The following is a 27,214-nucleotide window of genomic DNA, read 5'->3' as shown; positions in this document are numbered from 1 at the left end:
TTTTGGGATGATAATGTGCAGGCTTAATGACCAGATCTATTTTGGAAAATTTCTTATATTGGATTTTTTTATACCATATTTTCCACACTATAAGGCGCACCTAAAAACCTCCAATTTTCTCAAAAGCCGACAGTGCGCCTTATAATCAGGTGCGCCTTATATATGTGGACCAATATTGAGCCACTACAGGGCCAATCGCTAGACAAGAGGACTTTGGTTTATCTTGTCATCAGCAGAGTAGATTCGCTTCGAAAACCGTTGCAGTTTAAATGTTCGTCGGGTGTGAAAATAATACACACTCTACGAGTCACAAAATCCTCATTTGAATATATGTTATGCACGACATATATTTTGCACATCCATTGGCCATGCTGCCATCCACTTTATTAATTCGAATTAGAAAAAAAAAGACTAATCGCTACTTTGATGAACAGAAGATTCATTGATGTATCAACAACTACTGACGATACACTAATTAAGTACAAAACAAACAATAGGAAGAGAACAAACAAAGCATTTCCCGTCCTTACAAGCATGTACGTAATCTTCTACAATGTGCTTGAACATCTCTTTTCAATGTTGCAGCTCTTGTGGGAGTTCCACTCCCCGAGCCTCATCTTAATGAGAGCGCTAATCATCCAATGCAACGGGCCAGGGAGGGAGAGCGAACGCCTTATGTTTCCTCCAGCGACTGGATGTGAAAATAATGATTCATTAGCTCAGGAGAAGAGAAGGCTCTGGAATTAAATCAATATTTTGGTTGGAGCACCTGCTCAAGAGCCGACTAAACGCAAGGAGGTCATCTTTGGTTTGCCATTGTGTTCTTTACTGATGATGGAAGTTGAGAAGTTCTAGTTAAATCAAATGATCATCTATTATTATCATCGTCATCAATAGAATGCCTATTCCAGATAGAACGGTAAGTACAGAAGAGATTGGATAGCAATCTGCCGGAGGTATTACGAGAACATTAGATTCATTTCGGGCTTCAATTTACAAGAATAAATCCTTACGCACTCGAGTTTTGACTCGGCTAACCTGCCGGTGAATCTTCCACTCATGTTTGTGACATCTTATTGCCTATTTCCGAGACAACCGAGAGCGACTGTTCTCGAGTCCCTCCTGCCATGTGCTTGTTGATTGATTCAGAGCGGGTTATTCCCATCACCATGACGACCCAAACGCTTCCATTCCAGGTAGCAATTGTGTTGCAGGTGCCTTTGGAATCAACATCAATTTGCAATCAGCCATCTGCGAGTCATCTGACTTCATGTCGTTTGTAATTAAAAGATTATCTGGGTGGGTGAATTATTACAGCTGTTTCTGAAACAAAGTCTTGAAAGACTTTGTTTTGCGGGGGGTAAAAACGATTATATCGAAACACACCTTAAATGGAAGAGCTGTACTGAATCATTCGAATCAGCTCAATAGAAAGATTCATTGACCAGATTTTTTTTCCAGATCCAAGATAAAAGGATCTTGACAATGTCACATTAAAATTGATTTATTATTTAGTAAATCATAACATTCAACTGCACCAAAAAAGGAGGCGGGCTTTAATGGAGGTCTCACCTTAAGGGTGATTCTTGCATATTTCCAAAGCATATGCAAAACTGATGAAATGCCCTCGAGGCGGCCGCCGCACGGATGAGTGACAATTTTTTACGAGGGTGTACATGCACGCCGCCTGTGGTGGAATAGCTTATTAACTGGCAGTGAAGCTGTCGGTGACTGACACAACATGGAGGACACGGGAGACACGCCGTCCACTCAATCACACCTCGGAAAGGAAAATAATCCTGGCAGAAGCGTCTCATGCCTGCTTTAAAGGACTTTGAAGAATAATTGTCCTGGCAAAAAGGACACTCGAGAACAAAATCAACAAGTCGGATGGAAGGTGAAAGGAACAAGGGTTTGTTCAAATAAGCGCTCTTTGAAATGTAACATGAGTAACTACAGAGAAAAACGCTTAATGCCATGTGACGGCTATCGAGACGCACTTCCTTTTTTCATGCCGTAAGATCCTTGGGTATTAATCGGAGACGACATTGCCAATTCAAGGATTTCTTGTGTGGGTTGTGTTTAGACCTGTGACTATATATGAAAGAGAAAAACGTCAATGATGGAAATTCGTCACTCCTCGCCCACGCCCGGTGGCCTACCAAGTCACAGGTAGATGGAAGTCATGCGGATAGAAAAGTGATAGATCCGCTAGCTAATAGGCTCTGGGAAAGCAAAAGTTGTTTTGAAGATCAAACTCAACAAGTTGCAGAGATGAACACCCACATCTCAAAGAAAGAAAAATGTTTTTAGTTTGGTTTTGATTTTGGTTTATGTTTCGTTTCCCTTTTGCCAGTGTTATGTTTTCCTTGTGTTCCTATTTTTATGCATGGCTCATTATTCATCATTTTTTCAACCAATTATCATTAGCCCCGCCCCTTGCGTCTTCCAATCAGCTCCCTCGGCCAATTGTGTCCTGTCCAGGTGTTCCTCGTTACCTCTTCAGGTTGTCTATATATAGTTCCTGCTGCCCTCCTAGTCAGTCTTTAGCAGGTCATTGTGCTGTGTCATGCTGTAACTGCAACTTAGTCAAGTTTCAAGCTGTCATTCGCAACTTTCCAGTGAGTATTTTAATTTCCGTTTCACATTTTAGGACCACATGCAGAGCCGTTGCATAGCTCAACAGATGCACTGATGCTTAGCTGTGGAAAGGGCAAACTTTAAGGATCACCAGATGCAACATTTGCCACCACACTCACTATGCATCACAATGCCATGCATGCAAACCAAATTAGGTTTCTAACATTCTGCAGTTAGTCTGATTTAAGTATTTTGAAATGTCACAAAATAATATCCACTATTAAACAATCCGTTTTGTGATGTTGCCTTCCAAGTTGCTCTAATTCCAAGACATCCAAGACACGATGTATCCAAGACACAATGTATCAAACCCATTGAGGAATGTTTTTGCATGGAGATAGAGACAGAGCGATCCTTTCCGTCTGTCAAATCCTCAAGTTGCAGTGGCTCAATAGAAGCTGCTGCTGCTGAATAAATGACATATGACAGCTTGCTCGGGGTTTGCCAAATGGAGCTTTAAGGACAAGAGCATGAGGAGTAAAGGTTGCCAAATAAACCCCACACATTCCCAGAAATTATTTCACGAGGTGGATACAAAAATAAAAAGTCAAACATTTTATTTTTTTTGAAAATCAATAGTGCACCTAATAATCTTATTTATAGTTGGACAATTCCAACTGCGATTTTGTTGGCCAAATCTCTAAAAATAAAAAAACAGGCCCACAATGGAGTTGTCAGTTTTGAAAAAGCAAGTTTTAGGAGACTTTGAGTGACAAGCCATGCATGGGGATAAAATTCACTCCTGAATACTTGCTGAAGCAATTTTGCACAATTTATTGTGAAGTACAACTATTTGCAGTCTTCATTCCAGTGTGTTTCTCTCCCTGCAAAAAGCACCTCGACATTTACATCAGGAGTTTCGAGGAGATAAATAATGGCTTGTTTATTTGTTTCACTTTTTCGAACGGCAGCAGGTCGTTTGCTCCTCAGCGCTGGACGGCTTCTCTGTTAATAGGCTGGAAATGGCTTCCAGAATGTGCCTGTGCGAGTGTGTGCGTGGAGTTCATTAAAATACACAGATAAGATCATCATAACTTACGTACTCAACAAGGTTTTTTCGTGTTTCCTCCAGGCTCGGTGCAGATGATGCCACTTTTGTGAAAAACAAAACATAAGGGTGACAATAACACAAGGCCTTGACAATATGGCAGAAAAATATTTTGAACACAAAACATGCAAACAAGAAACTCTATTATTAAAAGTAAATCTCTAAAATCTATTAATGGGCCGTAATGAGTTGTACTAATTTTCCGGGAGAGTTTTTGTGGCATCTCTGATGTCCAGCTTGTGAAAATTGTGTTTAATTGGCCTTTTCTTAATCTTAAATGGGTTGTCCACTATACTTCATCTTTTTATTTTTCAAGCTTATTTTGACGCTATGAAAAACAACAAGCAGTTACGCATGACGGCAAGGCAACATTTTGCTACTGTTTATTCACATTTCTGCTGTGTCGGCGATATTCTGTAATTAAACTTTTTAATGGCCAAATGTTTTTGCAGCACTTCAGAGTGAGCTGTTTTATTTATAGCGGTGGAACTAATGACGCTAAATGAAATAGTTTTATAGACTCAAATACAATTACTACTTTGATTTTGTAAGGCACATGGTAGGTAGATGGATTTAATGAGCAATGATAAGTAAAAAAATAAATTAAAAATAGTATAACCTGTGCAGGAATGCAAAATTAATCCTCCCTTCCACACTAAAAAAAATATATTGTCAGAGAGGGAAGCAAACGCATTAATTTGACTTTGATTTGTGCTTGTGATTTGATTATTTGCGTTTAACTGAGCTTATGTCTGTGGCAATTTTTGGAGTAAACAACTCTGCACCTTATGAAAAAAAAGTTTTATTGAACTGCTGTTTGTGGGTATTGTGGCTGAGACCCACACAGAAGAACTCTGGTTTCCTCCAGATAAATCTGACAGGTAAAAAGGAAAGGACACCAAAAGAGGCCAGCGTGCTGCACATCTCCACGACAACTAGCGTCCTTATCGGCCCGTTCCAGCTCGTCCATAAAGCTTGCGCAACCTTGCTCCTACTGAATTTGAACATATTAGAATAAAATTGAATACAAACTAAAGAGATTTTCTGCGGACATTTTTCAATTTGCATTTAAATGACTTTTTTCCATCTTCTTCAAAAGTTTATCTTTCGTCTAAACTGACTGAAAAAAAAAAGTACAACTGGTTCATGAAGCAAATTTGAAGCTTCATTATGTCGTGAATAACATTTCAGAACAGAAACAATCGGGCAGAGGAGTGGTTAGATAATATTTTTTATTATAAGTGCGTGGGGAAAATGTAAGCTATCGTTTTTATGATCCTATTAAATATGAAAGCCTCCGCAAGATATGATTACTTTAAACTCTGTCTAAAGTATATTGAGTATGTCTATACTTTGAGCAAAGTTCCTTGTCACAGCAGCTCATTTGTTAATTTTAGTGTTTCTCCATGAAAGGGAAAATTGAAAAGGTATGAGAAGGTTATTGCAGTCGTTTGCTTTTATACTGCCGTAATTTCATTTTGCATACATTTAATTGGCCGTTGAGTAGAACAATCAAAAAGAGATTTGCTTGAGTTGAAAAACTACTTAAAAAAAAAAAAAATACAACTAAATAAACATTGACATTCATTGACCTGTGCCTATTAACACTGTGTTTGGCTTTTCAGGGATGGCTAATCCAATTTGGGAACCGGCGCAAAAAGAGAGGATGTCGTTAACATTGCACAGGTGAGTAGTTAAATGAGATTGCTCCCTTTTTTTTTTTAATAGCAGCTCTGTTTTGCTGCTTTTTATTTTCTATGTAAATTAAGCACGTATCTTTACACCCTCAACGTAAATAGCAGTCATTTAAGGAACATAATATGTTGTTTTTTGTCGACAAGTCGAGTCTCTAAGAAGCACGCGGTTTGTGGTGCATGAAGCCAAGTCCGAAGATAAACAGAACGGTTCCGCGTGGTGACACCTGCAAGCCCGGATAATGCCAGTGCAGATTGGAATCTTTGACTCAAATCCCCGTCGGAAGCTAGAGCGTCTCTCTGACTGTGCTTGAAATTTGTCCAAGTTGCAGGTGTCTGCTCATGATACTGCCATCAGAGGAAAGGGAACAAAGATAAAATTAACAATTCCCCACAGTTTGATTGACCCGTCAACTCCGCCAATGGCCGCCACTTTGACAAGTGCGATACAGTGTTGCATTTCTTTCAAAAGCATTTTATGATCTCGCCGTAAATGTATCCCCGAGGGGGGGGGGGGGGCGTCATAAAAAAGTTGTTTCCTGCATCCTTCATTATCTCCCTATTATAAAACACATCATTTAGAGCATTGCCGTTGATCTTTATTGACCTTGTCGTCAAGCCAAAATTCTTTATCGCATCGTTTCCATGTTTTATTTAGTAGCAGAAAAGAACATAACGCTGAGAAAGGATTGAAACTCCAGAAGATGAAGTCAGAATTTCTAATGTACAGTATCGTTTTATGACACCACAACAAAAGCTTGACATGAAAAAAAAAAAACTTAGAGGTAGACTAGCCTTTTGTTTTCGCCACAAGACTTTAGCAAAGGGGATGGCAAAGTCACAGGAGATTTATGAGGCAATGTTCAGCGCTCTTTAAGAGGATGCATACGGGAGTGTGCTTAATGATTTATTACCTCATGACATTGTGGAAATCAAAATGGATTTTAGAAACTGCTCAACTCTTAAATCCAGACCTGGAGGAATGTGATTTATGGAAGTGACACACTGTGCTCCTCCGTGGGCCTTTGCAAGCATGTGTGAAACTGCATTTTGGCCCCATTAAGCATACTCATGTTATGTACAGTTAGTGTCACGCCTTGTTGCCTATTTATTTTGCATGAATGTGCATTTATTCATTCTGTCACTTTTGCAGACGCTGCATTATGTAAAACATAAGGCTGTCTATGTGACTGGAGTTGCAACATTTGTTGTTTTGACGGTGGATGCAGTTTTTCTTTCGACTTGACATTTTGGCCTTATATGAAAAAGGTCATAATGAAGATGTTAATTGCATGATGAAAAAATCCCAGTGCCAGTGAAATTTGATTTTTTTTCCTAAGACACACGCTGAGCCTTCGCTGTCGGCATGGCTGCACCTGCTGCTGTGATGAATATTGTTCTCGCAGGTCACTGACCTCACATAATGCTCGGAAACGGGCCGCACCTGAACCGATCCGCCAAAATGAGCGCCGACACCTGTGAAGACGGCCAACCTGAGCACATTGTGCTAAAATCACAAAAGTTTCTGTAGTCTGAGTCATATTTTTCCCCGAGGGAACAGAGCTGGGTGAACCAATCGTGCACGAAAGCACATTTTTTTCTTACGTGGAAACAAAAATTTGAACTTTGCTCTTTTACTGGGGCACAGTATAAACCCGGAAAGAACAAACCTCAAAGGCAAAACAGTAAATTTAAAAGGACGAATTGAGGAGTAAAGGATAGATGAGTCATCGGCATTATCATTCTTGTTTGTCAATAATTATGAATTCCACCTCTAGAAGATACATTGGCCTTGACTGCACCTCGTACTTAATTTGTAACATGCATCCATAATTGATATTTTTTCTCGCCGTCTCATCTTGTAATGCCTCCAGCGCTTTTTCGCCATTCTCAGGTGATTTTTATTCATGCACACTTACTCATAGTGCAAAGTATGAGTTTTTGTGCCACCTCTGTTTGCAATAGAGTATAACTCGCCTGGAAAAGTGAAAGTCATTGTTTCTGAATATTTCATCTAAAGACGCCTCGCAGGAATTGACGTGCGTGCGCGCGCTTTCGCTGGAAATTAACTAATGACTTTTTGTTAAATAGCCTCCAAATGTCCCTGGTAAGTTTATTAATGAAGTAATTAAACATAAGGCATGACTCAAATAAGATATTCTGTTTCAGTCTCTTGTTGTTCTCTTTGCGCCACTTCATATATTATTCAACAAAAAAAGCTTTTTACCAGCTTTATTTCCAGAAAATAGACTCTTGTTTTTACTTTTCCAGGGTCAACCCATTGGGAAGGGCATTAGCCCTACTACTCTATTTCAAACGACATTACGTGGCATTCCCAACAAGGGATGATTCAGTTCGGTTTAAAAATAGCAACCTTGAAAAACATTTACACGCTATAGGGCAGGTCGGTCACACCATTTGTGTGAAGTACGGAGGTAAATGCTAGCGTCAGCATGACATATTGTTTTTTTACTGCCTAATTGTACCAAATTAATTAATGTATAATTTTTTTCAAGGTTTTTTTCCGATACTGTAACTGCACAGAAAATGCAATTTCAAACAGGCTAGCTGCAAATTAAGCATACTGTGCCGTGACATACAGTTTGACATCCATTCAATTTTCTATACATCTTTTACATTATATTTCCTTTTACTTAATGCATCTTTTTGAATGTTTTTTTAAATCCCTGTATAGTCAATTTGAGTCAAGGAAATGTCAAAATGATTTATACATGTTTACTCTCCAATGCATCTTTCATCTGCCCACACATACTGACTCACTCTCATCCAGTCTCTCTTGGCAGAGCTCCGCCAGTTAACTGGGCTTGTAAATCATGTGTACAGATTCAATGGAGAAAAGCTTGTCACCGACGGCGCTTACCTGACTCAGCATCTTTATAACTGTCCTCCAGGCAGAAGGCACCACGGGAAACATGTTGAAGGGGTCAGGGAGTGAGTTTTAAAGAGGACGATCAGATAACTAATTGTATTTCTTCGTGGAGGCGAGGTTAGAAGAAGAGAATGAGTCATCATGGAACTTTCTTGAAACAGTTTTCAAACAATTTCACTGGCATTAGCCAAGGCCGCTCAGATGAGGCAATTATTTTCTACATTTTCCGCCATCCCCCCATAGAGGATATACTTGCCCCCCGGCCCCCCCAAAGAAAAAAAAAATCCTAGCTCCGCCTGTGATCTTAGTTGAGTTCTTATTTTAAAAAAAAAAAAAAAATGACAATCTGAACATTTTGGACCTCTGAGGTGTTTAAGCCATTTTTATCCAGTTGAATAATTTACGATCACTGATTTTAAAGATTTATATTTTGATGTACATTTTGCTCACCCACACAGGAATTTCCTTTGCTACGCTTTTTCAGGGCATAGTTATTTACTGCCTCATCTCATGCAAATGAGCTTCGCTGGTAGTATTGTGAGACAAAGTTGAGATGAGAGGGCATTGGGGAGGCTTTCCCTTTTTTTGAAAACCACAATGCCAGCTTTTTCTTCATTGTTACTGAAATCTAAAGTGCTCATTTCTGCATTGATAACAATTAGATGTATCTTTCTGTGACTCATCATTATCACTCATAAAAATCAACGCCATCCCACGCTCAGTCAACTCACCTTTTGTATTATTCACTCGCGCCCACTTCATCTTCTTGTGAACATAAGCCTCAAAGTAGTTTCAAGATGAAATTTATAGCTTGTGATGCAAGCAAGAGGCCAAGGCTATGCACTGACCCCTCCCATTAATTTGCAGCCCTTTGGCTAATGGCCCTGCTGCATATTGTCACAATTCCAATACATTATTTACAAAAAAGCATGCATATTAAGGACCGAGGACGCTGTTGTAATCCTTCCAGTCGTACATCTTCCTTTGTTTGATCAACATTATAATTTGTATTATATGTACGATAAAAAAGAAATCTTCTCATTCGCAAACACTGCAGATAAGAATGATTAAATTGTCAATTGAGAGAAAAATATTACAATAATGATGGTCATCAAACAAGCATAAACAATTCAATGAAACTAATTTAATGTTCCACAATAGGTTTCATAATGCTGATTTTTTTTTTTTTTTTTTGCCAGATCTGTGCAGTGTGCCTCCTCGGCGGACGTAATATCACAAATGCATATTTAAAACGACCATGAAGCAATTCATAGCAACACCGCCGCACATGTCCACGGGCTACACTTGACATTCCCATTGCGGCGTGCAATTATGTTACAGAAATTGAATTTTCAGACAACGGACAAAGTCAGCATTTGGTTTTAATGGCTTTGAAAAGGTGAATTTTAATTTGTTCGTAAACATGTTGCATATTTTGTCAAATTGATAAGTTTTATGTTCTGATATTGTGTTCATTTGTTCTTTTCTAAACGGTGTCAGGTCGTACCGAGCTCCTTATTGTGGTACCAAAATTAAATGGTACCACAAAAGTTTAGAAGTCCCTGACACAAATCAAAGGCCCCTGAAAATGAAGAAAAAAAAATTAAATAATATATTAACATAAATTAATAATAATCAAAAAATATATATTAATTAAAATAATAACATATTTTTTTAAATTGTTAGGCAGCTTGTACATTTTTTAAAGACAACATAATAACGAGATAGGTCATAAAAAGTGTCAAGCTGGAGGTTGTACAGCTCAAGCTTTAGAAAACAAGCTTGTATGTGTTGTTGCTCTGCGCTGTTGCATAAATATGCAAAAAAAGCTTTGTTTCAAAACTCTAGGGACCAGCATGTATTCATGTACAAAATGTACTCATCAATCTGCTGTTAAATACCCCATCCTTCACTTTTTCTTTCTTGAAATTTCCCGAGCTCAGCGGGAAACAAAATTGCAAGGAAGCCAACGAGACACTTTCCAAAAAAGAACATATCAATCGTAATTGAAAGTAGGTGAGATCAAGCATGCGACAGCGATGGCTTGTCCGGGTTTTGGAAATTCCTCCGGGTATGCTAGCTGTGGCTGTGGAGGTGAATGTGGCCGGTGATCTGTGAAGTGTGACACACCTTTCCCTCTGAGGTGGCGGTGTCAGGACAGAGCGTCACCCTTGGGACACTGACAACCAGCAGCATATTCATTTTTGGGATAATTTATGGTTAATATTGTTTGGATGTTCTGTGTTACCTCCCACGAGGACACATCTATACCTGAAAGCCACAGTTTCCTCCTGTGAGCCCGCAGCTAAGTATCATTTCCTGTCTTGACATGAAGATGCATGTTTGCACGACTCCGAAGGTGGCGAGACTGTCACTCATGCTAATGCCGGCAGACATTTGTGTGTGTGTGTGTCTCTTAGTCATTTCCTGTGTGCTGAAGCATTCAGACATCGGCAGCTGTCCACTCTACTTTCAGTCCCTGAAGATCCGAAAGGGCTTGACGTTGTACCACCTAAACACGGAAACCTTCTTTTTTTTTTTCACCCCACTTCTGGGCTTTTCGTTGATTCAACCTAAGAGGGAATGAAAAAAAAAAGATTCCACCTGCAGAAGGTCATGGAGAATACCCCGGCAATCACTCAGATGTGATCTAATGTTCACCGTGGCATAACTGATGACTCATGTAATTGACATTGTATAACTAATCTTTCAGATCCCCCTCGGTAGCTGATAGTTTGTCGGAGCTGAACCAAAGACCTTAGAAATTTGCGATATTAGAAGAGGTGACCTGCGGCTCATCTCTTTCAAAGAGGGGGAATGACACTTAAAATTCATGGGGACTATCAGTGTCATCTTGTTCAGTCAAGGTTCTCTCTAATTTGCCAATGTGATAAGAGAAATTGAAAATGATTTCGGTGATTATTTTACCATCTGCGATGTTCAATAAAGAGAGGTCAAAGAACTCTTTTACATTTAAAATAAATAAAAAATATATAGAAAATAACAGATACATTAGAATATATATGTATTTATATAGAAATAAAAATATATATTTATAAAACTAGTTGCCCTTCATCAGAATTCAACAGAAAGAGAAATTGAAAATGATTTAGGTGATTATTTTACCATCTGCAATGTTCAGTAAAGAAGGGTCAAAGAACTCCTTTATTTATATAAAAAATTAAAAAATAATATATATAAAAAATAAATTAAAATATGTATTTATATAGAAGTAAAAAATTATATATTTATAAAACTGGTTGCCCTTCATTAAAATTCAAGCGTGAGAGAAGCAAAACCCAAAACAGTTTCATTCTTTGTACCAGCATTGACATTTTCAGATCCACTTTAACCCACAAAAAATTTCTATTCCGGTCCATCTTTAGCACCGTGTTGTAAATTCCTAGGCAAGCTCCAGACATAAACACTGTAGAAGAGGCCATTGTTCCCTATTACAAAGATCCTGTTGGTTGTTTCAAAGAGATAAGATGAAAATGCAGCAAATTGATTTTTGTATATATATGAAAAATGCAACACCCTGAGAAGCACTTAAGTATGTACAGAGCAAGTAGTCCACTGTTTTCTCCACTATTAATATTCCGTGTGTATCGCAAGTACTTCAGACTGTGGTAAAGTGTAAAAGGCACTTTTCAGTGAAAGCTGCTTTAATGAGTGAGCATGTGAGAACATTTATCACCATGCAGTCTTCGATCGCTAACAGACCATTATGGTTGCTCTGGTAATTTTAGGGCTGGGTCCCATAGTGAATATTACTTTTTATTATAACACCATGTGACAAGTGATACATTGTGAAGGGTTGAATCATAAATATCAGCTGGATATTACTGGGATGGGATTCTGCGACTGGGTCTAAATATTGTATGGAAAAGCATTTCTTGTTTAAGATTTTTTTGGCATGCACTCAATTTTATCAGAGTGCTGGAAATTTTGTAGTCCTAATGAAGATATCCCAACCATTTCAAATGGTTCTTCCAAGGGGTTCAATCTTCCCCCTGTCTCATAATTAAGTCAGTATATGAGCCATAACGACTGAACTCTCCTGAAATAAAGCATTTTGAATTCCTCTACCATCTGTTCATTTGCTGCTCTGCTGCCGCCTCCTCGCATCGCAACTATCATATGGATTGTCCGTCTGGGCTGGGCGATGGAATTTAGAAGGATATGCTGAAAAAGATGTTTGACACATTTGGAATTTACTATAATTTGTGCTTTAGTATTTTATTATGACTAAGAGAGCTGCTGGTTGAATTTTTTTATTTTTTTTTATCAAACATCACAGACAAAACTTTAACGATAAACTCCTGTTCTTACATGTAAATCGTGTGGTGTGCCTCAAGGTTCTATTTTAAGTCCTTTATTGTTCAGTATATATAAGCTCCCAAACAGTTATTTAAAACCATAAGTTATAATATACTGATTTATGAAGAAATTCAGTTAACTCCAAGGGGTTCACACTTTTTTTTAAAATGTATATTGCACAAAACTGTTTTATGGGTAACTGTAAAAGTAATTTCGAAATTCGTACATGTTTTCATACAACCATGTACACCACTGACTTTGGCTTTTCTCAACACCCTTGGGATCCAAACAAGCTTTTACCCAAAGGTCATGTCAAATAGCATGTTCTTGTAGAAACCTTACCTTAGCCCATGAGAATTCTTTTACGGATGTTCAAAGTCAGGAAGTGCTGATAAAGATTCAGTTTGCACTACCTCACTGAAGACGTGACACCAAAGAAAAAAAACCATCAGCAACTTATAAAAATCGTTTTTTAAACGAAGCATCTGAAGACTTAAATGCGCATATTAAAGCAAAGAGAGCAGGACAGTTTTTACAAGCCGTGATGTGCTACATAAACTCAATGTTTCATCATTTATTTAAAAAAAACTCTCCAAAGAACTTCAAAGCTCTGAAACCGACCAATCTTGTTGTACATGTACAAGCCTGTTAAATGGTCTGGCAAGATTTTCTCCTTCACTTGAATCAAATTAACTTTTAAACATCCGACATGAACGTATACGTCCGGAATCAACGCAGTTTCTTCTCTTTTGTTTAAATAAATAAAAATAAGCAGATCCCCGTGTGCAAGCGTTTGGATGCTTCTGCATTAAAACACGCCTCATAAAGTTCAAGGCCTCGGAGCGCAACAGAAATAGTTTCAAATTTACCACAGTCACAGGCAAGGTAGCTCATTTAGCCTCTCATCCCTTAGAGCCAGTTATGACTCAGGCACAGTGTAAACTGTAACCTCCCTCAATTTGCACAGATGCTTCTGGCTTATTGCTTCATTATATCCATCCGGCTTGTAAACCGCAGCAAACTAGAATCGTGCTTTTATTTTAACATACATTATCATCACTGAAAGCGCAACCCGTTTATATAAAAGTCTTCCTTTTTTTGTGTGTCGCCGTGAAATCATTTATCTGGACTTAAGTCGCTTCATTAGGCACACCTGCACAGTCACACGAGAGACAACACACTCAGGTTTGACTTATTGTAAAAAAAATAAATCTCAGTTATTTATTGCACATGACTAATTTTGGTAAAGATTTTAGCGAGAGTCATGACAGACATGAGTTGCTTTGACGGGCCACATAAAATGATGCGGTGGGCCAGATCTGACCCCCGGGCCTTGAGTTTGACACCTGTGATCTAGAAGATACATAAAAAAAAATCACAAAATATGCAAAATAGATTAAATTATTATCATTAAATTCTATTAGTAATGACAAATGTCTTAAAATAGTGTTTGATGTCATGGCTTCATCTGACATTTTGTGACTCCATGTCTTGATCTTGCAACATTCTGGTCTGCAAATGAGTGGAAAAAACCAAAATAGCCTCAAAAGGTGTTTCCAGCTAAGAGATCAAATGTTCTTATCATGCAATCATCTTGAAAGGGGGATCAGATATTCGTCACTGACGCTTCCTTTAGATGTACATGTCAGGGCCTGAGATGCTCAAACCGCGTTTTGCTTCAGAAACTTATATAGACAGCCTTCACAAATTCACTCTTAAAACTTTATTTTCAGTAGATGTTTTTCTTTTTTTTAGGCGCAAACAAATCAATGTGGATCTGGGAGTTTCGATGGCACGGGTGACTTTTCTTTGGCTTCCGCTCAACCGTGGATGCTATTTTTGCTGCTCACTCCTGCGTTTGCACAAGAACTCCATAAAGCAATGCTACTGAAATATTTTTGGACTCAATATGTCTTGATCTACATAGCAAACAGGATATTTTATGCAAACCCATGCTGACATTTGTTAGGTTCTAATATTCTAATTCACTTTTCTTCAGAACCAAATAGCATAAGGCTGATAATGGTCTACTGTGGTTGTTATTAATTATGCATAATATTCCACTTTGCAGTAGTATCCGACTTTAATTTGGATTTTCTTAAAAAGAGAGAGAGCGAGACTGCCAACGGCGTGAGAGAAAATAGGCCCGGAGGAGTAATTACCAGTCTCCTTGCCTGAAGAAAATTCAATCGGAGAGGTTTTGAGTGGATAATAAAATAGGTTGAGTTATAGTTTTAATATCTAAATTCGTCATGATTTCTTTGATGCTAAGAATTCCTCTACTTTGAATCTCCGCTGTCAACAAATCAAAACAGTTTGTCCGTTTTAAAATACCTGTTTTGGTTCCGTTGCACTGTCTGTCAAATGCCACGAGAGTTTACCATCTGACATATTGTGTAGTTATTCTAATGTGTATGCGGGTCACCAGTCATGTATTTTTCTAAAGCACCAATCCGCTCACTTATTCAGCATTCTGTCAGAGAGAGGCGCACGGCAAAATTCAATTTACTGCTCTGCATAGCTGGCTAAGGGCAAAGAATGTCGCCTTGGCTGTTGCTTATAAATATGGATTTGGCAGACACTGACTCCTATCACAGGGAAAGCTCTGATTTACGGTAAAAGTGATTGTCGCGTGTTTAACCCAGATCGCGGTGGACAGAATATTTAAAAATATATATATATATATATATATATATACATATATTTTTAAATATATATATTATTATTATTATTATATTATATTTTATATGTATATAAATATATATATTAGGGATATATATATTAGATGGCAAATATAAGGCTATGCAGTTCACCGGGTGAAAATAAACACAAGGTGCATTCCCAGCCTCGGCTGTAAGCTTATCAGCATACATCGTTTCTCCGGCTCTGGTATTTCTTAGAAATGTCGGCAAAAGTGCAGCGACTTCTATTTTGCTGCTTTCTGATTAATGATGTGCACCACGATGCTTTGCTTGTAGAGGGACTTGTTTGTTCCGCATTGTTCGGCCGAGAGCTGAGAAAAAATAATGTATTATCACTTGAATAACTTCGCCTCTTCTATTCTAAAATTTAGAGCGTTCCAAATAAAACAGATCCAATATCTGCTGGTTGGATTATTCATTCCCTTTTTATTAAGGGAACTGGGGCTCATTTTCTGAACAACTGAGGACGATATGGCTCTGACATGATGAGGGTTCACTTGTTTAAGACAAATCAGGCTATAAAATATTAATAAATGGATGAGGAGCCTAGATTTAGTGCTTTGATTTGACATTTAGTATGAATGAAAAGTTGATTAACTTTTCGTGTATGAGGCCGCCGTGTCTCAGATTCCGGATATAACTAATGAGAACAAAATTAACCGTCAGAAGGTTAGCGACTTTTTATTTCTGGTCTTCTTTCACATTTAGAAAATTGTACTTGCATGACTTTACAAAGTTGCAGTGCATTTTGTAACAGGAGGTTAAAAGCCTTGTTGACGATGGAGTCGCGGCATCGCTTGTAACACACAAATTAATCTTAAAGTGCAATTGGGAGTCCATTTGCACTCCAATTTTACAGTACGGCTCCAAATGACGCCATTTAAACCTCTGAGGATTTGGGTTCATAATAAATGTGATTTGTTTTGCTTCTTTTCTATATCTACACAGCACTGCTTTAGGCAGGAGATGACCTCTCATAAAATCCTAATTAAGGTAATGTGGGACTGAGCGGCGGAGCCTTTGCATGCTGATGGTGATAAATGAGCGTCCCTTCCTCGAGACACCAAAGGTGAAAGTTGCCTTTGAGTTCAGGTGGCCCTGTGTGCCTTATTATCCCGCAGACAATGACGGCGGCGTCTGCGAAAAGCAATAATGAGCTAGCAAACGCTTTGCTTTGTAGCCAAAACACAACAGCGCCTTTTTCATGTTCAGCTACACAGCGAGACATCGACTTTGCAAAAAAAGCCATTTGGAAAATGTATTCCCTTCGAGCCGAAAGGGTAATTTTTTCTCCATTTGCGGCGAATAAGACAATCAAGTCTGGCATGTGAGCTGTAATTTACGTGGAACAGCTCGTCTATATCAAAGCCATCGGATTTGAATGAATCTCAGATAGCCCGCCACTTTAATTTAACAATCCCGAATCAAAAGCAAGGAAATACGAAGCTTCCATCGCTGGCTTAGTGAGGACTGTCTAGGTTTTAGATCATTGAAGTCCATCAACACAGGACAGCTGATTTCCAAAACATCTATCATGCACAATTTGACGCGGGATGGATTTGAGCTTGCCCTTTGCCTGATTGAATAGTCACCATGCTGAGCAGGCTAGATCAGCTGGGGTGTGCGATCAAAAAGCTCAACAGTGGTTCCGTCTTTTAATTTAGTCATTTTGCTTCACTACATGTTTCATTTCTACTTCCAGATTTTAGTCTGTGAGACTTAATGTGCATCCTATCTATGTCTGCTTCCTATCCCTGACAGTGGAGTGAGATTTGTTACTTTATAATCTACTTTTCTCTGGCAACAGATAAGATTATAATCTCGTTTAGCTTTGAGCCCGATGTTTGAAATCGGTTCCTTTGGTGATCGGAATACAATATGTCAGAAGTGGACTGTTAGCCAGGCCACCATATGACATCAGACACTCAAGTTTCTGTTTTTAGATTTAGATTGCAAATGCTTTAGATCCTCGTTAATAAGACAACAAACACACACGTAAAAAAACGTCTGTCTTTGAAAGGCTACAAACTTGAATTCAATATGAAATCATATTTTTCAAACTATAGTGTGCCTTTAAAGCATATCAAAGGATGTTCAATTAAAGTTTAATGACTTATTATTTTCTGTCCTGCTTTGATTCCCGTAACTCCTTCACTGCCAGCCCAGTTAAAATAAAACTTGGACGTCTTTATCCATCAATGGTACTGAACGGGTTAATGCGTCTTAGATATGGAATTTCCCCAAACAGACTTGTTCATTGAGACTGCACCTTCGATACTGTATTTGAATAATTCTCATTTGCAATGCCAAATGCATCCTTACCGTTTTTCATCGCAATAAAGTTTGGGCGAGATTCTTACTGACAAACGATCACATAGCGCTTGATATCACTCCCCATTCTATCACTTTGTGTCATCATACCTTTCATCCCCCTACACCAAAGAACCATCAGCCATGACAGATCATTGTTTCTTGGGAGGCAAGAAAACGTCTGTCAACCTCACTGTTCTTTCTCCTGCCCCTCATCTTTGTTCACTTATAATTAACTGAGCTTTTGCATGGCTGGATTTCAAAAAGGCTAGTGGAGCAAAACAGCCCCGGCTCACTTTCAACTCAATCTTTTATCTGAATTGTAGGATTTTAACAGTCAATGCATAATAAAATTGCCAGACGGCAAGGATAAAATTCAACAATGGATCAATTATAAGAAAGAGAGTTATGTAACTTGAGCTCCGAGCTGTAGGGCTAATTGATAAGTGTCTTGTGAATCCTTAAAAAGCCTTGAAAGGCATTGAAAACATGGATCTAAAACTCCACAATTGCAATATAGAAATAAACGTGAGCACATCTTCATTAACGTCATGAGACAAGGCAAAACGCCAGATTGCGTTTTATTACATATTTACTTCCTTTTTTTTGTCAGCACTCGTTAAATAATCCGCCAGGGTAGCCATGAATAATTAATCGTGGTAGATCTCCCGTTTACCATAAATAAGCAAATACCAAGTAAGCTTCATTTCATGGGACTACCCGCGTTAGTGTCGATGTTAATTGCGCAGACTAAACAGACATGATAAAATGGAATTTGAATAAAAATTGAAAATAAAGACTTTGGGGGATATGGTTTTGGAATAATAAAAGTCGGCATCTCCTTCAAAGCACACACGGAAGGTCATACAGCTCAAGCCTCGACACACATTTGTCGTAAAAAGAGCGAGTGCTGTGCCATTTATCTTCCGACTCAGCAGAAAACGCTTTTCTTCTCAGAGTGACATTTGCATTTTCGAATGTTAACCTCGGAACTATTACAAGAGCTTCGATATGACAGACGTTGAGGTTTGTCCTCCAAAAAAATGACACCGACTGTCAGTGATGGAATTGCATAGGTGATAATTGAAGTTCGTGTCATGTCGCCGGGGATTTTATGTCAAGATCGGTGCCCTGGCTTCTTTGCGTTAGGTCGCACAAAGTGGAAATGGAGATTACCCTGACTCAGCATTTTCTTAATGTAGTCTCCACCCAAGCTACGAGACTAAATACATTTGACCTTTGTCTGTCTCCTCCGTAAAGGTCACTTGTCAGCACTTTCCAGGTCAAGTTCACAATTTCCGAGATGGCTGTCCCATGTCGAAATAAGAACTCGATTCGTTTGGAATGATGTCAAGATTCAACCAAACATCTTTCATAGATTAAAATACCGTCTTTAATCGTTGTTTGCTGTTTATTCCTTCTCTTCAATTTGAAATCTGAGGATTTTACATGGACTCTGTACCAGCCTCTGATGGGGTCACTTTCCACTCACCAGGTGGAGAGCTTTTATAGATCTTTGATTCATCAAAAGGCAGCATCCTACAAAATGATGAGACGAGTCAGCCTTGATTTATCAAAAAGCTGAGCGAGGAAAGGCATCTTACATATTTTTTTCTCTAACTCCAAAATTGCACGTGGTCGTCTATGAGATCTTCGTACTGTGTGCTTTCCATTCACCTGTCGTATTTATTCAGTGTACTACAAATCATTTCAAACCCCGATTGATCTCATCGAGTCTGTGTGCCTTTCAGATTAGTCAGACTAACATCTGATGCTTCCTCTTGCATTTGTTTTCTGACTCATATCCGACCTCCAGTCTCTTCAAATCTGGCTGCGAGTCATCATTTGAAATTTTCAAAGGTTCTGGACAAGAAACAAAAACAAGCCGGATTTTCAGGCTCCAATTACACATCTTGTCTTTGTCTCAGTTTTTGCCAGACAAACTATAAATAGTGCTTTCTTTTAGTGGAATCTGGATTTGTGTGTTCTTGCATGAAAATAAAAAGCCTAAAAACAGACATCTAGCAATCTCAAAGGTGTCAAGGCCCATCTTCTTGTCCGCTCCGCTACGAGCGAGGCCCCTGCTATCATCGCACGGTCTATCTTTGGAGTTCACATAGCGGGCTAGCCTGGAGAAGGCCGATAAAGAAAAATGAGTTCAATTTCGTCCATCTGAGAAAGTGTGCTTGTTAGAGCGGAGAATCCATTCCCCTTTCTCCGGGACCTTTGATCTGGGATTACACAGGACGCGCCACGATGAAGGCTCCACGTTTGGCCCGAGAGCGCTCACGGCCGAGCCGCCCGAGGTAGTCGTACGCTCTGATGTGAAGCTGAGGAGTAAGCGTACAGGCTCAAAAGTGGATTATTACAAGGCCGCCAATTTTTCAATCAGTCGAGTTGAAGCGAGAAGTGCCTCATCCAAACTTGCCTTGAAGCGCAAAGAATGAAGAAGCTCTCTTTTGAAATGTACCTATGAAGTCCATTGGGTGTTACATTTTATTTTAATTGCCTTTTTGGCCGAGGCTGTTGTTGATATCTTGCAAGTTTTTTCAAACAAAAAATGCGGACTGTGTTTCTTTAAAGGCAATATCAAGTTTTTGTGTACGATGAACAAATTCAGGTAGACGACTAATAAGCGTTGCAAGACTATCGATACAGATGGATGACTTCAGAAGGGCGAGAAAAGTGATGACAAACGGCAAAAGACCGAAAAAGACAATTTAAAAATACTATTTTCAGTTTCTGCATTGAAGTGGAGAGGCCCTGTAAGATTTTTTTCAAATAGCCCCAAATATTTTGGAGGCGAGCATTAGTAGCTCACATTCCCAGTTCCCAGTAGCTGTTGTGAGTTAGTTTAGCAATTAGCATTTCCATGACTTGGAATTATTTTTGCTGTAAAAATTAAAATGCCAGTTCTTTTTCTTCTTATTATTATAATAATAATAATTATTATTATTATTATTATCATCATCATTATTATTATTATCATTATCATTATTATTATTATTATCATTATTTAACATGTTCCAACACTGATAAGCCATTTCAAATGGCAAAGTTTGTTATATTTCAAAAGGCATATTGCTAGCAGTGACATCCACTAGCCAGCTGCTCCGTTTGCCTTATATTTTTTTTCACAGATCTTTTCCATTGCTGCACTATTTTGCACAGTAACGGCCTAAAACCGGCACGAATTTCAAATCTCCACTGAGAAAAGTAACTTTCATAAGCCTTTTTTCTTATTGCTTAGCAACTGGATAGCAGACATAGGTCTAAAATCACTTCAAACTGTATACATCATTTATTTATCGGCTTCTCTCCGGCCCCTGTCTTGTTTCCTCTTTGCTTCCTCTCTTTGGATTAATGTTGTGATCTTAGCATTATAAATGGGCTTTCTGGCAGAGCTTGTATTAGATTTGTTTCGATGAGATTCATTCCAGCCCCTAACTCTGGTCCCTGCTTATGTGGCTTGTTTTCTTGATGAATGCACGCTGCCCTGTCAACAGCCATTTGCAAAACCTCTTCTCATAAATACATCTACAGATGAAGAGAAAAATCCTCCCGCATTGGATGGAACATCTGACCTTTTTGCAATGACACCAGCCACAAGTTTGATCAATTCAGACATGTTAGAATTCAACATAATTCAAACAATGAATGTGATTTAAAAAGCAAAGTAGACTTTTATTTGTTTATCTGAACCCAATCTTTCAGTCTAATTTTATTTTATTGGGCTAAGCGATATTATTAGCAACTACAGTTGTCATTTTTAGAGGTGGGGGTGTAATAAATACATGAAATAATTTTTACTTAATTTTAGATCAGGCCTGGAAAAGGAATCCTTTGTAGTCACAAAACAAAATAGATTTTAAAAATATTCCTATTGACGCTTCTTTCAGCGTTTGTGCTGTTCCGAAAGATAAAGGACAAAATAATTACCGACACGGCGTGACAGCTTGACAGCTTGAATGGAACGCAACAATACTTAACATTACTTAACAAAATACGGGTACATCTACTGTACAAGACACAAGCAGCTGCATAATTGCTACAGCGCCCATGTTGACAGGCTTCGTCAAGCGCTCGGCGCCGATGACAAGAAAGGAGAAAATGAGGTTCAAAAGCTCAACAAAGCACTTTCTTCCAACATCTTGCTTCCTTTCAAATCAAGCCACAATCTTGTTTTTCTAACATCACCGAGCAAATAAGGTTGTCGGATGTCACCAAATGAACTGCTAGTTGTTAAAAAAAAAAAAAAAAGCATTTAATGCGAACAAATTCCTGAATCAAAGAAAACGGTAAGACTAGGAATCAAAATTGCATCCTGTTGTTTTTTTTTCTTTCCACCGCTGAACCCAAGAGACAACGGCATTATCTTACTCAAACACAAAGCGATGCAAGCAACAGAGCGGGCTTTCTATTCTATGGTCTGTCTGTTTTAATGTTGGCAGATAACCTTAAGTTGGGAATTTATAGCTTTGCAGAAGCGCGGGGGGTAAAACAAGCATGCGGTCATGGCGTTGTGATTCAATCAAACTCACACAGCGTTAAACATCTAAATGATGACAATGCATTTTAATTTGGAACCAAAAAACATCGCTGTTTTGTAGCCTGAAGGGGCTTGAGCCGTGCAGCGAAAACATCAAAACAAAATGAAATTGCAAACAACTGAAAAATTCTGGCCCCCGTATCCGATGTCAGTCAGTCAAGACCGAACTGGGAACAAAAAAAACTTTCTAACCGCAGACACGAAATGATGCGCTATTGTTCCATTTTCAAAATTAAATGTAGCAATCGGTTATCCCCAAAGATTGGAGCCTTGACAAAAAAACCTCAGGACGGGATTGCACTACAGCTTCTGAGTGTATTTGTGTTTTCCCAGGACGAAAAAATGGGAGGTCAGTCATCAACGTATGAAAAGCTAGCCAAAGCCAGCCAGACAAGCGTGGTGAAAGCCTCAGAGAGTAAACGGAGTCAAGGTCTGTTATGGGTCTCGTCTCCCTTGGCCAAAGTCATGAGGCTGCCAGAGAGCGAGAGGTGTGCAAAGGCGATTTCTTTTTCAGCGGTATCAAACCCAATTGGCTGGGCTTGGAGGGACAGCTGCTCTCTTGCAAAGTGCTTGACACATTGATGGATAATAATGACTGGATGTAACCATTGGATGCTAATACCAACCAGAGAGCAAATATGGCATGAATGACTCCATCTATCTCTCTTGAAAATTCCCCCAAGCGTTTATTCCGTATATTTGTGTGGTGGAAATCTAACCTCAAAAATGTATTTGGGATTTTATGAACTGGCATTTTTAAAAACAAAGTTCCGTCTCACTTTGAGCGTGTGGTCTCTCTGGACCCCCTTTTTTTTTTTAAACGCAAGAAAAGAATGCAAAATTAAATCACTCTGGGGAATTGATAAATGATGCTCTCTTGATTTAATTTGTATGGTAAGCAAAAGCCTTCCCCAAACTAAAGTGTCATATCAATTATGTCCTAACATGCGGACACGGTGATAAATAACCATATCGGTTGGCCTTTCACTTGAGGGCTTTCGAGTTTGCCGTCGATGATGAAATATGAAAATGAGTGATTGCCCAATGCTAACAGGTAAATGTGTGTGTGGTTGGGTGTGTGCGGACATGATGAGTGTTGTGTCACTAAGGTGGCCTGTTTCTATTAACCCTTACCTGTGCCACCAACTCTCTGGGGAGGTGATTATTCTCCAGCCTGGCTAATGGTCCTTAGTGACAGCACTTAATGAAAATTAATGGCCCGCTCAAAAGACACCGCGCACACAAATACAGAGACTTCTCCCTTCATCGATGCACATTATTGCTATTGCTAAAATAGCATCCGCCGCCGAAAAAAACTATCTACCCAATGCTTGAATATGACATTTGGTTTGGTGAAGTCGAGCAGTTTTGGTAAAGTCGTTGATGTAATGTATATATATGTATACATATCTATATGCTGTAATTTTCGGACTATAAGCCGCACTGGACTATAAACCGCACCAGCTAAAACAAAAAATTTGCGAAAAAAAGTCGCGGCTTATAGTCCGAAATTTACAGTACGTACAAATACATATACTTTTACTTAGTTCAGTAGATTTGTATGTTTAATGTGAAGTATCATAAAATAACAACGTTCAATACACTTCATTAATCTCACCTCTTTTTTTGTAGATTCTTGCTGTGGGGGATTTGTCTAATATTAGTGATCAAATTAGCCCATTTGTGTCTTCTCATCAGCAAGATGACATGATAAAGGGTTAATTGGGTTAATTGCAAAATGGCACACACATCCGATTCTTAGCGTAGGGGGCAAAGGTGACGGGGGGGTAGCAGTAGCTCACGTGAGGCACGTTAATAAAAGCAATGCGGGGGTCGTAATCGTTTTTAGATTCGGCTGTCATTGTACAATTTGTCACGTGTGTGCGTAAAAGGAAGTGTCACAGTGTCAAGTGTTGGCCAATAGGAACGTACACAATTCTATTCTTAGATTTTTACTATACAATCAAGGGAAGGGCGAAGAGGTTGCCCGATTATGATTGTGTGACATTCACAATGCAATCAAAGGACATTAATAATGCAGTTAAATTGGATTGCTGTGTACACCTGCTGCGCTAAAGCGGTCTAAGGCCGAGATAAGAGCAAATATGACTCCTTGTTGACTCTTGCAGTTTCAGCTGCTTGATAGTTGCCCTCCGCCGCTATCCATGCCCCCCGCCTGATGTGTTCCAACACTTTTAATCCGCCTCACACACTCTGCCCTTCTGTCTGACCTCCAACCCGCATCCCTCTTTCAGTCCCTCTGACACCCCAATTCGTTCCGTTCAATCAGATGGAGGCAACACGTGCGGCAAGAGTGCCATCTCGGGTTATGACGTGATTTTCTACTCGCCCATCATTTTCACCATGTGTCTGAAGATGGAGTTTGCAAGCCCCTGGAGAGTCTGCGGAAGAAGAAAAAAAAAGTTGTGTAATGAACCTACACTGCCACCTACCGTTCCACTGGGATTTGACTATATTTCAGAAAAGACAGAACAACAGTGCCACCTGCAGTTAAAAAAAATCATTATTATTCTGGGGTGAGGATGGGGGGGGGGGGTGTAGCCTCTGGTTGGTTTAAATTGATTATAAAACTCCAAGCTTGAGATAAATGTGTCTCACATTTCAGATGTATTTATGGAGCGAACCTATGATTACTAAAAAAAAAATCTTAATTTGCAATCATCCTACATCTCCTGTTCAGTATTTTTGTCTCCATCAGACTGTTTTGATGTCGACATGCATTTGTGCCAGACAGAGGAGATGCCAATAATAATTGGATGGATAATGGAGACTATATTGGCATTCAACCACAAGGCAATTTTTTTTACCTCCACTTGTTTATTACAGATAAATTCGGTTCTGGTTGAATAATCAATTTGCTTTGTTTTGTGTTATGAATTCACTCAGCGCCCATGCCAATCAATATTGCAGTAAATTCCTCCCAGTTGCTGTTATGAAATGTCAAAAAGGCTTTTTGTCTCCTGAAATGTCAAGTGTATGTTTTTCCTGGTAGTTTTTTTCATAGTGACTATTTTAAAAAAACACATGTATATTTTTAATATATATTATACTAATATATTAAATAATAATAATGTTGGATAATTAAACAGATTTTTTGAAGATCAGAGACATTTTGCAGATAAATCCACAAGAGGTCACTAGTGTCTCATTGGTGAAGCTGAACTTGAGCAGCTCCAATGCAGACAGATTCCTTGCTAAAAGTTCAGTGACGTCATTTTTTTTTTATTATAATTGCCACTGGGGCCACACATTGAACCCCATACTTCTGAACCAGATGTACGACAAATTTTAATTACAGAAGAAATATATGCATACTATTTTCACAAAGCTGCCTCTATTTTGCTTTGTGAGTGTTCCCAAAATTGTTAGCCCGGTTTTTCTCTCTCCTGAATTACTTCTGGCCTGATGATGGACTCTGTCTGCTTTTTTTTTTTTTTTTACACTCCAGATAACAAGAGGACGAGAGAAAGTTGCTATCAGAGTCAGAGACAGGCGAGAAAGAAAGGAGTGATAAATAGGGGCCTCATTAATGTTTTATTTATTTATGTAAGAAGCAGAGGGGTAAGCTGATAGGCAGCGTCTGCTCGCTGAACAAAGAACAGACGGCTTTCAGACAGACAAGCAACAGTTACATAAATTCCAGAGACACGTGAAAAGTGCTATTTGGAGCATGCTGTGAAAAAAAAATTGAATTGTTGTGGAGTAATTATTCATCTTTTTCATTTCCAACACGGCACAGTGAGATCTTACTTTGCTCCACTCATTCTCACAGTCTCCATTTGGTTCCCCCCGCCCCACTTTTTGGAGTCTGTGGCGCCACACTTACAAGTGACAGCTTAATAAAGCTGCAAAAATTGCTGCTTCTGTGGACTGGGCAAAGTGGGGATGGAATTTTTAATGGCTCTCTCCTTTTTCAGGCCTTGGCTCTTCTGCATGCTGTCTTACTCTGAATCTGTCAGATTTGCTTCAGTTTTGATGTTTGAAAGAAAAGTTGTTTGGGGGATTGTTTTCTTGGCAAAAAGTTGAACAAACAATCCATTCGTAGCTGTGAGTCCAACTTTGAAATTTGGAATTGTTTGTAGGGATGGGCAAATGAAGCTTCAAATGTGATTCATGAACCACTGGGTGCAATATCCAGCATATTTTTCTTTACATTTCATATTTGTGTGCATGTGTATGCATGTGTTGTGTGAGCTCTCTGAACAAGAGAAGCACATGTGAATTCATGCTCTTCAACACTCTCACACTTGGCTCTTTCATTGTGCGCCGCTTGCGTCAGAGTTTTTACAAACCCTTCACTTTACTTTCCACATTAGAGCCCGCGGCCAGAGGCGAGCAACAGTGAAAGCCTTTTAATTAAGCCAAGTCACAGTGTGACATCCTGACTCATGGGTGCGTTCATTTAATTACTTCAAAATGATTCTAAACTAGTCTTATCTTTTGAAGGGGATGAGGAAATTCAACTAACATTTCCATTTCCAGCCTCGATTTTCAGAGCTCTGTAACCACGGTAACTGTATGATGCTACCATGGTAGCAAGGTGCATCAGCAGCGCATGTTAAAATCGGCAATATGTCAGCGTTATCTTTCCTCCCGGCAATTATTAACGATCACGCCATATATTGTTTTGTTTGGAAGGGAGGGGGTCGAATTTCCAGCGAAATCTTTTTTTGTATTTCACAAATGATGCATGCTAATAATATAAGGCTTCCAACATCACAGCAAAAGACCAGAAGGAAGCAGCACGTAGCAATCCGGGGGGGTTGCCGTCTTATCTCAGCAGTCCATATCCGTCGAGTTGCGCTCGGGGAGAGCCTGCTCGTCTTGCAGCAGGCTGCAGGCTGTGGGGGTTGAACCTGAGGTGGCAGCTCGCCAGAAATTCCAGGTTCAAGTTTAGGCCCCGTGACCCGAAAATGATAAGGTGAGGAGGTTACGCAAGGGCCAGGAAGCCGTTGTTGTTATAAATTCCAATTATTTGGTTATTTAAGTCGAGTGGGGAGCCTCCCCTCTCTTTACTGCACTCGGGGGTCTGCACACCAT

At 39.1% G+C, this 27,214-nt stretch overlaps 1 protein-coding gene across 3 annotated transcripts in view; it reads left to right on the top strand.

Moving 5' to 3' along the window:
- The first annotated feature begins 2,490 nt into the window (after positions 1-2,490).
- Positions 2,491-27,214, top strand: part of rxraa (retinoid X receptor, alpha a) — a 96,780-nt gene continuing 72,056 nt past the window's right edge. For all 3 annotated transcript variants that reach the window (XM_088391695.1, XM_088391696.1, XM_088391694.1), the window contains exons 1-2: positions 2,491-2,621; positions 5,314-5,374. The gene's annotated coding sequence lies outside the window, so the exon portion shown is untranslated. The remainder of the gene's footprint in view (positions 2,622-5,313; positions 5,375-27,214) is intronic.

Source organism: Syngnathus floridae, chromosome 12, assembly GCF_059516105.1.
Source record: "Syngnathus floridae isolate MCC-2025c chromosome 12, RoL_Sflo_1.0, whole genome shotgun sequence".
In the NCBI taxonomy this organism is placed as follows: Eukaryota; Metazoa; Chordata; class Actinopteri; order Syngnathiformes; family Syngnathidae; genus Syngnathus; species Syngnathus floridae.
This window is presented reverse-complemented; position numbering and strand designations above follow the sequence as displayed.